Source organism: Pleurodeles waltl, chromosome 3_1 (genome assembly GCF_031143425.1).
Source record: "Pleurodeles waltl isolate 20211129_DDA chromosome 3_1, aPleWal1.hap1.20221129, whole genome shotgun sequence".
In the NCBI taxonomy this organism is placed as follows: Eukaryota; Metazoa; Chordata; class Amphibia; order Caudata; family Salamandridae; genus Pleurodeles; species Pleurodeles waltl.
This window is the reverse complement of record NC_090440.1, coordinates 764,734,930-764,749,893: the sequence shown is the minus strand read 5'-3', so window position 1 is coordinate 764,749,893 and position 14,964 is coordinate 764,734,930. Positions and strand designations below refer to the sequence as shown.

The following is a 14,964-nucleotide window of genomic DNA, read 5'->3' as shown; positions in this document are numbered from 1 at the left end:
ATGTCTCAGCATTAAGACACCTTTCCCAACATCAAGTCAGCAGAGTAAAACATGTCATTAAAACCATGGGGTTGACTCAAAATCAGCGCTCTAGATTAATGGAAAGTTAATGGGTTTTCTTAAAGTGAAAAACAAAATAAGCGATACACGGTCAATGCCCTGAAGGCTTTCCAATGCAAAGTGATACAGCGTATGCCAAAGTAAGAAAATATTCGAAGTTCTTATTGACAGCAGAATCAGATCGAAATTGGCCAGCATTCCTAGCAGAATAGGAAAAAGTCTTCCAAACTATTTCTGGCTCACTCCCAAAACCAAGATTTTTTTTTTCTCACAATTATTACACACTAAATCAACGCTTCTGAAATTTCGCTGTGGTGTAAGTGAGTAAATGCATCATTTCTTCTGCAGATCAGAGCACACAGAAAATAAATTCACTTTATGCATAATTATTCAGCACCTTCTAAGCTAAGGTCATGCAGAAATGTTCAAACAAAATTATTATACATTGCCCATAACTTTTTTCAAGTGAGTAGGTCCAGTGTAGAAACCGAACTACCTTTTCCAAACAATTTTACATTCGCACAATGGAAATGTCATCATACAAACTAATATGACCTCAGCTGGACTGTGTGCTGCAAAATGTGTGGGCTGAAGGTGTTAGTGACAGAGATGGCTTCCATCTGGTTCAAGATGGTGTTTTACACAGAAACGTGGCATAACAAACATTACAAAATACACTTCTACAAAATTGTTTGAAAGGCAAATACACTATGTTGTCTGTAGATTTAAAATCATGCGTTCATACTACACATTAATTGTGCACAAAAATAGAAAATCTTTAAAACATTCCCACATAAACACCCAACAAAACCTGAAAAAAGAGTCAGCCCAGTGTTGTCAGATTACCGTAACAGATTCATGGGACAGGGAGATGCTCCACATGGAGAAATTTACCACAGAGTTAAAGAACAGCGAGTAAAAAAAATTCTGCAACATGATCAATAAGCCAACAAATATAGGAAAAAAAAAAAAGTCCAAGAGCAAAGTGATAAGAGAATGTGGCCAGTGTGAATCACACAGATTGCAATGCCAGAACAAGTACTTCACTTTGTGGATTGGCGGAGGTGGATGGGGCCAGAAGACACCTGGCACGTGTTACACATTATTACAGACATGAATGAAGAAACCATGCGTATACCAGAGCCCATATTAGTGCACTGGGGAAAACCATACAACCCTTTCCCACAAAACATTATGCAAAACAGCAGTGGCACAGACTGCAAAACAGAAAACAATGTTGTAACCACTCAAAAAAAAAAAAAAAAAAAAACACACACACACACACACACACACACAAACAAAATAGTAGTACACTTGCTAACTCAATGCAACACAAATTTAACAAAAATGTCAGGTCTCGCCCATTACACTGACCTTGTATGATGATAATGTTTTTTAAACTACAAAAACTAGTTTACATGACAAATGGTTTTCAACTTGCTGAATAGTGCATGCAAGACACAACCGCCCTGAATATAAGAGAAGTACACTGAATATCAGGAGCCAACAAAAGCACCACTAACTACATACATGGCACACAGATCCAGTTATCTGTATACAGATTAAAGTACCATCATAGGTTTCCATGTATTGGAAAGAAGTACCCAAGGGTGTTTCCAGCAAATGTAACATAATTCAAGTTTCAAAGGGGTCTAAATAAGGAACCAATTTCCCATTAGTGAGCAAACAACGTTCACCTATGGCAATGAGGACACCATAACCATCACAAGATATTGGTGCACTGCCAACAATAAAGCCAACACAAGTCATTTGTAAGTAAGTCTCCTGCACATCAAATAGCATACACAACAGCAGAGTGGCTGCACGTTGATTCTTGTGATATCATAAGGGGAAGACAATCATTGAAGTGATATACAGTGCAGGAATGTAAGGAACCAGGTTTCTTTGTTCAGCATCATTCTCAGATGTACACATGAGAAGAGGGCAAATTTTTTTTTTTTTTTTTTTTTAAACATTTGTATGTATCAACACAGCACCCAAAAATATAACCGCAGTCACACAAATAAATGCCAATTTACAGAACTGCTCCTGTGAATGCATAAACACAATATAGTACACCCTTATATGCCTGAGGAAATTGGGCACACAGAAGATTAGTGCAAGAGGACTCCCAGTAACAATTTATTAAAACGGTTTACTCGTGTCAAATGTATGCAAAGCAAACAATCTCCCCAATATGGATTTGATTTACTATTAAAAAAAAGTACTGCAAAGAACTGTGCGCTGCTTGTATTATCAACAGCAATGACAATCACTCTGAAGAGCAAGGGAGTGCTTAAAACATATTACATTTATGACTTGCTTAGAGACTATTGTTGTATTCCTGTGTCCACTGTATTGGAAATTGAGAAGCACTGAGAAGTGCAAAATAACTTGAGCTCCAGATTAAATATATAAATTTCGATTCAGCTATGTGGCTCTCGTCTGGACAACAGCAGCAGATTCAGCACGGAGTGGAACTACCAAACAGAAATCCTTCAAATAAAAATACACATTTTTTTAAAAACTAATTAAAAACACACACCTCTTCTGGGAAAAGGGGCTACCTTATAAAAGAAATAAGTGTCAAAAAGAAGCCGACCAGATGGACGCACAAGAGTTACTCATCAAGAGAAACAATGAAAAACAAGTTAAACACCTTAAGGGGAGGAAAAAAAAAAAAAAAAAAAAAAAAAATCACTCAAAGCAGTCGAAGTGGAAGCAATAATATGCATGGTCACCTATAGTAAACAAGAAAAAGAAATCCATTCTGATGCAATCGACCGACTACGTCAGAGGTCTGAAGCAAAACAGGAAAATGTAGCAGACATACAGTAAAGTGCAATTAGTGGATAATCTTTCAACCAGACGTCAATCTGTGAGACAACCAAGTAAAAATAGAATCTGGTTAAAAGTTCTAGCTGTATACTGAAAATGTCAGGCATAAACCTATGCTTTTCATAAAAGAAGCTACTATCACATGTCAGAAGAGGACATTCAACTGATTACAACATTCTGACTGGAGCACACATGCTCTTAAAAATATAGGAAGCAAGAGCTAAAAATTAGTGATTCAGCACTCAAGGGTACAGATAAAACATATTCAGCAACAAAGCGCTTTGAAATCCACAGCTAGGCACATAGCTCTGTTTTCTTTGGAAAAATGTGATGTGTCCACATTGTGTTTTGTGTCATTTCCTGTTGCGGGCACTAGGCCTACCCACACAAGTGAGGTACCATTTCTATAGGGAGACAGGGGAAAACGCTGGGTGGAAGAACATTTGAGACTCCTCTCAGATTCCAGAACTTTCTATCACCGAAATGTGAGGAAAGGTGTTTTTTTGGTCAAATTTTGAGGTTTGCAAAGTATTCTGGGTGACGGAACCTGGTGAGAGCCCCACAAGTCACCCCATCTTGGATTCCCCTAGGTGTCTAGTTTTCAAAAAGGCACAAATTATCCCTTACTGAATTCAGACTTTTGTCTGCTTTTTGGAAATGTTTAGCTTTCTAGGATCCAGCATTAAGTTAACACCCATTTCTGTCACTAACTGAAAGGAGGCTAAAAGCACAAATAGTAAAAATGGGATATGTCCCAGTAAAATGCCAAAATTGTGTTGACGAATGTGGTTTTCCGATTCAAGTCTGCCTGTTCCTGAAAGCTGGGAAGATGGTGTTTTTAGCACCCTTTGCTGATGCCATTTTCAGGAGAAAAAAAAACACAAAAAACACAAGTCTTCCTCTGCAGCCCTGGCCCCCCCCCCCCCCCCCATTTTTTTTTTAAATGCAAAAAAATAAACTACATTTATGCTGTATTTTGGCTAATTTCTTGGTCTTCTCTAGGGGAACACACAAACTCTGGGTATCTCTAGAATCCCTAGGATGAAGGGGAAAAAAGAGTGCAAATTTGGCATGGGTAGCTTATGTGGACAAAAAGTTATGAGGGTCTAAGTGCGAACTGCCCCAAATAGCCAAAAAAAGGCTTAGCACAGAAAGGGGAAAAAGGCCTGGCAGCGAAGGGGTTCAAATACCACAGAAATGAACAGCTACGTTAGGTGAAAAAACTAAAGCTTCTACCTGGTTTATAATCAATAGTGCATGACTCACCAGTACGTAGCATACACTCAAAGTGGCATGACATCACAGCAAGTACAAGTTGGGATCAGCATAAACAAGACAACACAAACGAAAAAAAGAGTTTCTTAATACATGAAACTTATTTTAATCATTTTATTGCTAGGCCTTTACCCCTAGCCTTTTTTTGGGCTATTTGGGGTAGCTTGTGGTTAGGCAGGGATGTGGAATTCCTATCACCCGACGCCATCTTGTTTGGGGTCAAGGGCAACAAGTTTTTATGTTTACTTTGTGTTTCCAAAAGATAATGCTGGTCGAACTTGTATTTATGGTTCATTATTTGAAAGCCTTCATTATTAGGGTGAGTGCTGTAAAGAAATGTTTTAAGGTCACACTTCACTACTGACGTTGGTTCCAGTACCAAAAAAAAAAAAGTGCATACACATGTTGGAAAAGTTTAGGCTATGAGGCTAAGTATAATGCTCCCAGAATGCTCTCTGATTAGATACAAATGAAGTGTCATTTAGTAAAATGTGTTGATGCATGCTAGTATTTCCCAAAAATATTTCTAATGGAAAATCAGTGTAACCATTTTCAACACGATTATTGGAAGCATGAAAATAAACAAACACTGACAAAGCCAACTGATCTGACATATTTTTATAAGTCTTTTAGTTTCATCAATGCGTGTCTTGTTTTGACATGGCTTTTGTAACACTTTATTGTTGTGGGAGCTACCAGGCCCTCAACAGTGTAACAAACACTGGCAAAAAAAAAAAACGAAGGTTTTTGAACTCTAAAAGCACACGTTGCCACCAGTGGCACAACAAAGGCCCCGCAGCCGCCCTCCAGGGGGCCCGTTCAGTACAGCACCTGCCCTGAGTGAGTCTGGAGAGGGGGCTCCTCTATGTTCTTTGCAAAGGGGCACCCTCCAGTTTCGTTGCGTCACTGATTGCCACTGTAGTTCCTGACACTGAACAAAACTACTTTGTGTGCCAATATGCTCCTTGTGGAAGAGCAGAATGCGATCACTCACAGTAAAGCCAGCCGAAAGAGAGAGAAATAGAAGTTTAATAAAAACAAAATGTCTTTGTTAACACCAGACCTAATTAGGGACCAAGACCCACATGTAGGTAGCTTTTTGCATGTTGCAAACAGCGACTTTCGCTGTTTGCGACGTGCAAAAAGCACACTGCGATGCACAAACCCAGTTTTGCGATTCGGTAACCTGGTTACCGAATCGCAAAACGGGTTTGCGGCTCGTAATTAGGAAGGGCTGTTCCCTTCCTAATTGCGACTCGCAGTGCAATGAAGGATTGTTTTGTGACCGCGAACGCGGGCGCAAACCAATCGCAGTTTGCACCCATTTCAAATGGGTGCTAACACTTTCGCAAAAGGGAAGGGGTCCCCATGGGACCCCTTCCCCATTGTGAATGTCACTGTAAACATTTTTTCAGAGCAGGCAAGAAAACGGGCTGCATTACAAAAAAAAAAAAAAGCTTTATTGAAAAGCAGTCACAGACATGGTGGTCTGCTGTCTCCAGCAGGCCACCATCCCTGTGAGGGCCGCCATTCGCAAGGGGGTCGCAAATTGCGACCCACCTCATGATTATTCATGAGGTGGGCATTTGCGAATCACAGATGTTGTCAGGGACACCATCCTACATTCGGATTTGCGGGTCCCAAATCTGAACCTACCTACATGTGGCCCCAAATTCTTAAAGAAAGTCACAAAAGTGCACCCATAGTATATGTCGTACCCCTATAAAATATTTGTGAACTGTATTTTAGCATGGGTAAATAAGCATGTGTAGATTTGCTCATGTGAAAATCTATTGAGCATTTGCAAGTTCATCTTCCCTCCAGCCACTTTCTTCCCAACCCTGAAGAAGTTATAATTCTGCCATTGTCAGGAGTAAATGTCCAACCTTTCTTAATATGGGAAAATATTAGAGAGAAGCTGGTGAAAATCTTTAAAGCATACAGGTTAGTAGGTTTGCAGACTCAAAGGCATTCCAGCTCTGGACCTATTGCTTACTGCTTCCTTCAGCCCCAGTATGCAGATCTGCATAAAGGTGGCAAAATAAGGAAATTGCTACAGTAGGGATTGAAACTGCAAGTATTCAAGCCCTACTATGGTAGTAGCCCTGGCATAATCAGAGAGGCTATTATCAGAGCTCTTACATAATGAGATTGCTGCCATAGTTTGTCACCACACTACATGGCACCAAAGGGACAAGTAGATCTTTTTACAGGACAAGTAGATTTGAGAAGCAACCTGTCCCCTGGACAAGTAGATATTTTAATAAATTCCACACCCCTGGGTTAGGCCTCCATGACTATTTTTTTCCCTGCAACATGAGATAGCTATGTCAAATTTGCGTAATTCTTTCACAATATCCTTATATTTCTAACAGTACACAGTGTATTCCCCTAGAGGGGACTGAGGAAACAGTAAAAAAATAGCTAAATTGTAAGGTTGCTTTTTTTTGGGAAAATTGATCTGCAAAAAAGTAACTTTTTTCCCCGAAAGATGGCATCAACAAAAGGTTTGCTGTGCTAAAGTCACCATCTTTCCAGTTTTCAATACCATGTAGAGCTGAATCAAAAACAGTATTCCTTACCCCAGTGTTGGCATTGCTTCAAAGAGGAAGCCCATTTTTTTTTGTAGGTTTTGTGCTATATTTTTCCTACTTCTTGTTTGTGATAGAAACCGGTGTGGAACCCAAAATTCTAAATCAACAAGGGGTAATTTGTGTAGATTCCTCAAGGTTTTCCCAAAGAAACTCACTGTCGACAAGCACACATCAAACTTAGGTCAATGGGAGTCCCTGCAGGGTGTCCCGTAGAGCTGGGTTTGATTTGCAGCTGTCAGGTACACTTGGCCCAGCCACACAAGTACAGTAGCATTTTTAGCGGGTCAAGTGGTGGTCAGAAGGGTTGTGAGAATTTTGTGGATCCCTGTGGTTTCTGAAAGATTACATCACAGAAATTCAAGGAAATTATTCTATTTTAGTCACCGTTTGAGATTTGCACAAAGCTATGGCTAAGCTATGTCATGGAATCCCAATGACTACTTTTCGGAATGTCTTGATTTAGTATGTTTCCCTGTGTGGCAACTGAGCCCAGGCCCAAATACCAGAGCTATGCCTATTGCAGATTTCTGCACACTGCATTTTGGGGGTGTTTGTATCACAGGAGCTAGGCCCAGTCAAAAAAGTGGGATATTGTTTTACACCAGGGTAAGTGGAGGAATGTTCTGCGTGGGCTTGTGATTTACAGATTCGCAATTTTATCACTAAGGCCCAGACGTACCAAAAGGTTTTACCCATTCTGTGTCTATGGAAAAATGTGTTTGTACATATGGCCCATAATGAGCTGATTAGCATGATGCCTGGAATTTTATGTATGGGCCACAAAATTAATTTAAAAAACACAACAGTGCTGCCTTGAAGTTCTAAAAGCAGACTCTCCATTAGCTCTGCATGTATCAAGTTATCACGTGCAGCTGCATGACAAAGCCAGCAACAAAGCACCTCCTTTAGCTGACTGACTGGCCCACGATATCTCTGCAAACAAAGCTGTGATCAGGGCTTTAAGTGGGCCAGGTCCTGCCAGTGCTGAGCACCGGCAGTCCTAAAATGCAGGTGCTGAGATGTGTCCTTATCGGGCTATTAATTTCTGCCCTCACCCTTGAGATGAGAAGAAGAAGAAAGAAAGAAAAAAAAAAAAAACACACCACACACCTTAACCCTTGACTGCCTTTGACATATCTTCAAAGAGACTTGTTACAGATCTTTCACAGTCTCATTTCAGAAATTAAGCATTCTCAATATTCTATACAAAAAAAAGCTGTTGCTTATATATCTTATGCAACTAACAACCAATGACAAAGCCAATAGTCTTGGCTTGTTGTAGGTGTAATGTTACTTGTATTATATATTTGGACGCAATGACCGAAAGAAGCAGCAAAATTAGAAGTAGAGCAGCACACTTTTAGAAGAACACATTTGTAGCTTGTATTTGTAAGTCGTGCCCTTAATTACTTTGTCCACACCTCTAGTTGTTTCATCCCACTTAAAGCCCTGGCATTTTAATAAGGTGCTCTTCCGTCTCACTGTTGAGACTCATGTACTGCCATCATGCGTCAAGAATTAAAAACAAAGATTAAACCTCTGGTATGGAAATTGAGAGCTAGGGATATTCATCTAGTGGGCGAATTGCATAATGTGAAACAAGAAATCCTAGGTCCAATGCTGGCGTCTCCACTCAACCAAACTGTATAATACTAGGCAAATATGTCATTTTAAAAAGCCTCCTTTTTGTTCTTTATCAGATAAGAGTGCTACTTTTAATGTAAATTCAGGGTGTAGACTGCACAAAAATAACTGAATGTACTAAGGTGAAACTCTTCATTCAAAATGTTAAAGCAATATATATATATATTTTTTTATTATAAAGAGATCATCAGAATTTCACGTTTGCTGCATGATCTAGATGTCAACTATTTAAGGCTGGACTGTGAGCTCTTACAGCCAAGCCAGAATCCTGGCTAGACTCTTCCTGTTAATTTGCTGTGTCACCCACTTCTAGTACATTCTAGTTTTGCAGCTTTTTTTAATTGCAAAAGAACGACCCCAGGGCATTAGGGCAAATTGCAAGAAAACGAGGCGTTACGGGTTTCTCGTGAATTACTCGATTTGCCCCACTGGATGTTGAACCGACGCCAGGACTGAAGTCTGGTTCCCCAATATCCAAGTCGGCAGATCTAGCCGCTATGTCGCACTTCAAAATGCATTCTTGTATTAAACGCGTCTCTAAAGCGTTTCTGATGCCAACTGACTACGGCTTTGTTACGTTGAGATGTTAAAACTTCCTGAACCGTGGCTGTGAGGCTATGTCGTGCGTACCTGTCGCCCTTATAACCACCCAAAACAACTGGAAAATAATCAAAGACCTCTGTTTACTACACACAAATACCTGCACATTAATTAGTCTCAAAATGATACGTGTTACAGATACAACCATAGATTGAGATCTCGCGTGACATTACATGTAAGACATAGCTGAAGGAACTATCGGTCAGAAGAGGTGCTTTATTAGCATGCGCATTTATGGTAACCAAACAACCAACCCCCTACTTACACGGGTCGACAGTAAATTCAGCCTCATGCCCGACCGACGTCCGCAGCCGATCTTTCAACAGACGTCATTTGTCTATAATTTTAGCCCTTCCGGGCCAAATAACGACCAATTAGACGCCTGAACACATTCTGCGAGCTGTAAGATTGTGGGCGGTACTGCTGTTATGCAACGTAACCTATGGTTGGATCAACGGAGAATGTCACAGCCCATCCTAGTGCGCCGTACATATTCTAAAGTGTTGGTTGGCTGCCGAGTCGACCCTTACCTTTCTCCGATCTCGTCCCTTGACGTTGTGGATCAAGCCGATGTTAGAGATAGCTGACTGAAGTGAATGAGTCACGGGTCCGGCGGTGTCACGCGTTTCTAGCAGGACAACCTAGGCTGATACTGGTCCATGGTCTAATTAGGAGGGCATAACGACGCGTACAGGATCGGACTGGGACAGAAAATCGTCTCGGGAACCAAAATAAAATTATCCCCTATTAGCGAACCAGGTAGTCAAACAAGTCCCCACATTTGCAAATCAGGCCAATTTTGAACTTTTAAAGACACGCTGTATGGGTATTTTGCAAGATTTGTGATCCTGCATGCTTTTTTGTTTGCTGCAGGCAATGTTTGTTATAATAGGGAAATTTACTGTAAAAATTGTCCCACCTTGACAAAAAACAGGCCAACTAACTACTAAAATCCCTGGCCCTCACACTGATCTGTCAGACTAAGTCACTGCCATGTTGACCTATAATTAAGTCCTACCCTGGTGGTTTATTTCTACAAGTGATGAGAGTGAGTGAGGGGCACAGGACGGAAGTGACAGCTGTTCAGTGACCACCTAGGATCTTTTTGTATGGTGACCAGATGTTGAGAAGCAAAAATATGGGATAGGCCACACATAACTGTGGGAGCACAGCTTTTAGTCCTACTGGCTTGTACTAGTTTTTTTGTGTACAAACATAACATATTGTGTGTGTATATATGTATCTATCTACACATATATATATATATACACATACATATAAAATATCAAAGGTTAAACCTTTGTTATATTTAGGACAACTTTATTTTCTTGAGAGAGCGTAGCTTATATAATCAATATTAACATGAAATGATTATGAGCTAATGTATAATAATGTTGCTTAGAAAATGTATTAATGTACTTTGCAAAACTCGTGCTTAAAACATGCCTGCGTGGAGTGGCCGCCAATATATACGGGGACTAATGAAACTAATAATTATGTTATTTAAGGATATGATTTAGCACTAATATTAAAAGGTTATATGTTAGAATTCTGTTAATAAATCATTAGGCCTTAGTTAGCATGAGTCGAGGCCTAGCTGCCCGGTTTCATATTAAATGTGTTTTTCTAACGTGCCGTATGCTGACTTGCTGAAGGACATGAACTCTTGTTTTCTTCCAAACTAGAAGATGAATGTAACTGTAGTAGATCCGTTCTCATGAAATTCGACTTGCTTGTAGAAACATTTTAGCTGAATGCAACAGTGTAAACCACTTGCAGGCACAAGGTCGCCTGAACTGGTACAAAAAATGGAGCCACTGACTGAAGATGTGCAAAGGACCACAAGAGTATGAAATCATACCGGACATTCCACCTGCTGAAGACGTCAATCATAAGGACCAAAAAAAATACGTGAGAACTGTTATAGGGTGACAAATTTGATGAGATAATTGGAACTCTATTGGAGGTAGATAGTGGGGTGCAACCCCTCATCCAACAAAATTTTAGGGGAAGTACAACAGAGAAGGTATAAAAACCCTTGACATAGGATGTAAAGTAGAACATGAGAGAATAGGAGACTAGGAGATAGATTAGAGGGAGATGCTGGTGTGTTTTGCTATGACCCAGACACTTTTTCTCTCTGCATAGAGACTTGGCTGTTTGGTTCTTAAAACCATTCTTGCCTTATATTGCCCGATTACACTTTACCTCCTTATGAGGGAAGTGTCCCCTTTTACCTGACTTGCTGAATTCCTGATGGCAAATCAACTGATGTCCTGAGGACGAAGACCGAACTTGAGTGATGACCCAATACAGAGGGTAACTATATGACAATGAAATTGTGATTGTCTGTTTGCTTTTCCTTTCTAGGTACCAACTGCTTCTTTTGACAGAGACCATAGCTAGATGTTTTTTCTAAATTGATGTTACTAAATTGTTTAACATGAAGCCCAACATGCCAATGCTAATTCGAGGTTAGGAGAGGGATTCACTAAACTGACGCAAATAGACAAATGACTGAATCTATGCTTAGTTGAATAATGCGCTAACGTAGATAACCTATGTTGACGCCGTGTTATGTTCTAATATTCGTGATTCTTGCTTTGATGAAATCTTATCAGAGTTGCCATATTGTGACTATGCTAATGTGTTTCTTGGTTTTGAGATTAATAAACTTATTAGTAGAATTGTAATCAATAGGGAATAAAATCTTACTAAACTGGTGTGGTTATTCATGACTGAAAGGTCATGGTGATTTTCGAGTTTATTAAATGTCTTTGATTAATTTGAATTGTCGCATTACTGTGAACTTTGATGACATTATTGACATATAGATTGACATGTTGATTAGCTATCTCGTCCTAAGGTGTCTTCAATCAGGGTCAAAAGATTCATTGGCCTAAAATGAGTCCCAAAGTGAGTAAATTAGTCATATAGGGACGCGTTAACAGTTCTGGTAGCAGAGCAACGGTTTAGGCCCTTTGGGGCCCTAGGACAGAGGACTATTGTTTAAGTTGTTTTTTGAGATAATGCAAATTGGAGGTATGATGTGTTTCTAAATTCCCCATGACCTTCCCGGAATCTTGGAGCTCGCCTAAGTGAGGTGGGTATGTTCTCGGCATTTTAGCATGTGTGGTGTAGAATTTGCACTTCTCAGCTTATGCATATTGCAGGTGATTTGCGAAATTTGTGTGGATTTAGACCAGGTAATGTTGTTTTAGTAGGAGTGGGCGTACTCCGCAGTATGAGAGTAGGGAAGTCGGCGAACTTCATGTGAATGTGGCGCTTTGTGCTAAACAATTATCCACGTAGTTGATGGTGATGTACGGACCCGTCGTGGTCTAAGACTACAGAGTATATTAACAAGTGTAGGAGACACTTGGGTTTATGTTGTAATTTGTGCAGTTTAATAGGTCAATCGGGCGTGGTTGACAAGTCGAGTTTGAGTCAAATTGTATGATTGAAACCTTCGATGGAGATTTGGCAAGTTCTAAAGTGCACTAGAACGAACCATTGACAAGTCGAGAGTAGGATTTGCAGGTCGAATTCTGCTTGCGAGTGCGGGAGCTGAGAAGGAGAAAGTAGCGGCCGAGGCTTCAAGTGAAATCTCTGTAAAGCTCTGAAGCGATTGTGTTACCCTTCCTGTAGTAAACCGGCAAATTTGGGTTTTCGGTGTTAAAGGTGCTCGCAATAAATTGCATTAGTTTTGTGTGAGGAAGACAAGCCGCAAGACTTTGCCAGCCGCAGTGTGTGTGAGTGTGACGTCAGTGGTGCTGCGCTGGGATAGGTCAGTTGCCAAGAGGGGTCGCGCACGGATTGGCAGCCGTACGTGAGAGGCAATAGGTTGAGAAAGGTGGGTGTAGAGTGTTCTGGGAATTTAAGTCACTTCCTGAATAGATTCTAAACAAAATAAAAGACGCAAAAATGAAGTTTTTCAAGGCTCTAAAGAGTGCTTTGAAGGGAGATACATATATTATGGCGAGTGAAGCGGAGTCTACACCGCCTGAGGGTACTCCGGCTTATATCGTAATGGAGGAAAAGGGAGTCGCGCCATGTCTTTGGATGAAGCAGTGGCGAAAATTAACAGAGAAGGAGGGATGTTTAGCGTTCCCGGAATATGGAACGTTTAATACAAGAATTTTAGAGAATTTGCGAATGATGTTAAGTGTACAAAAACTGCCTCCGAGACCAGCTCAGTATGAGGCATTAGCAATCTGGGATTTGATGGCCATACGACAGAGACAGCAGAAATTTGAAAGGAGAATGAAAAGGGCAGAAAAGACTTTAGCTGAGGCTAGATGGGCTAATGAGACCAAGATGTGGAGAAGGGGAATAGTTGACAGACTTAAATTGTTCCCGGCAATAGCACAAGAAGATGAGACACAAGGAAAGAAAGCCACCTGTAAAACAGACAAGGGCTCTAGTAAGTCAAAGGATGCTCAGAGGTCTTGGGTAGATGAAGATGACTCAGACGATGAAGAGTTTCTTAATCAGTTGTTACATGATCACCCGCCACCATATGCCATAAATGATAATGCACAGAGCACTTGTGTGAGTTCTGAAGAACCAGCACAGAGTAAGGGCGTCTCAAGTACAGTGCAGACAAGTGTTACAGTTCTGATACAGAATGGTGTCAGTGAACCCACTGCACCAAAGACACAGATACAGTTGCATCCACCACAGATTCAAAGGATTTATCCAGATGTCCCAGTACTAGAGACAAATACGAATCTGATGGTGCCGCCTGATCCGATATATACGAGAGCAAAGTTAGTGCAGATTGAGCCAACTCTGCAATTGCTGCCCCAGCCGCAGCAACCGCTGGTTCCGAGTTACACCTCAGTCGCAGGACCGCAGTCAGTAGCTACAGCACCAATGATGAATCAAGCTATGGGAGTTAATGCTCCACAGGGTTCAGGACTTGGACAGTCACCAGCTGCCATATCATTGCCATTTACTGTTGGTCCACCAGTACCACTGTATGCCCAGGGTAAGCCTGGCGTATGTGATCAGGGAGTAATGACCCAAGAGGCAATAAGAGGAGGGTCCACAGGATACTTGCAGGGAGAACAGACAGCCAAAAGGTCTAGATCCTTGTTAGACTTTAGTCCGATTGGGGTTCCTTTGGAGACGATGAGGCAAGCAGGGTTGGGAATGCTAACCCCACAGGTAATGAGTACAAATACGACACAGACACCAATGGTGCAGTCTGGAAATATTTTGTTGCACGGCTTAACAGTGCAACAATTGAACAAGTGGTTAGACAAACTCAACACTCTGCAGACTACTGCAGTGATCGCAGAGAGGTCAGAAAGGGAAGAATACCTGAATTTTGTGAGACTGGGTGTAGAAGCCATGGAACTAGTGGAAGGAACAATGGGGGTGAACAGACTAGAGTCATACACGGAAGCAGAATTGAGGTATCTGTGCCCCAAAATAACTAGAGAAGTGAGCAAGTTGCATCAGAGGTTGGCAAACCTGGCGGATAAATACAACATTGACATTGAGGGTACTAAACATTTGAAAAGAAGCTACAGATTAGACTTTGAGCCTAAAGATTTTGAGCACACGAGGTCAACCGGAATGAAGACACACTTTAAAGAAATACTGCAGAGTGCTCAAATTTGGGGAGCCTTAGAGAAGTGGGAAGGCAGGTGGGTGAAGAAGAGAGATAAAGAGAAAGATGATGGTCCGGAACCAAAGCAAGCTAAAGCCACACCGGACACGGGGACAATAAAAATGTTACCAATGAGAGAAACAGCCGGAGAGGTGCTAGTCCATGTACCGTGGTCTAGGGGTGATATTTTGTCATTCGCAAATGACTATCCCAGGTTGAGTGAGAAACTGATAGAATGGTACCAGCAGACAGACAGATTTGTGAAGCTTGCAAAGTGTCTCTAGGAGGACTTGAAAACCCTGTTTGAGATTATAGTTCCACCTGACTTATGGCTTG

The 14,964-nt window shown here is 41.0% G+C and overlaps 1 protein-coding gene across 2 annotated transcripts in view; it reads right to left on the bottom strand.

Moving 5' to 3' along the window:
- Positions 1–9,421, bottom strand: part of BTBD10 (BTB domain containing 10) — a 138,196-nt gene extending 128,775 nt beyond the window's left edge. Inside the window, exon 1 of one of the 2 annotated variants that reach the window (XM_069223567.1) lies at positions 9,277–9,421. The gene's annotated coding sequence lies outside the window, so the exon portion shown is untranslated. The remainder of the gene's footprint in view (positions 1–9,276) is intronic. The other variant, XM_069223568.1, reaches the window with a different exon arrangement.
- Positions 9,422–14,964: the final 5,543 nt, after the last annotated feature.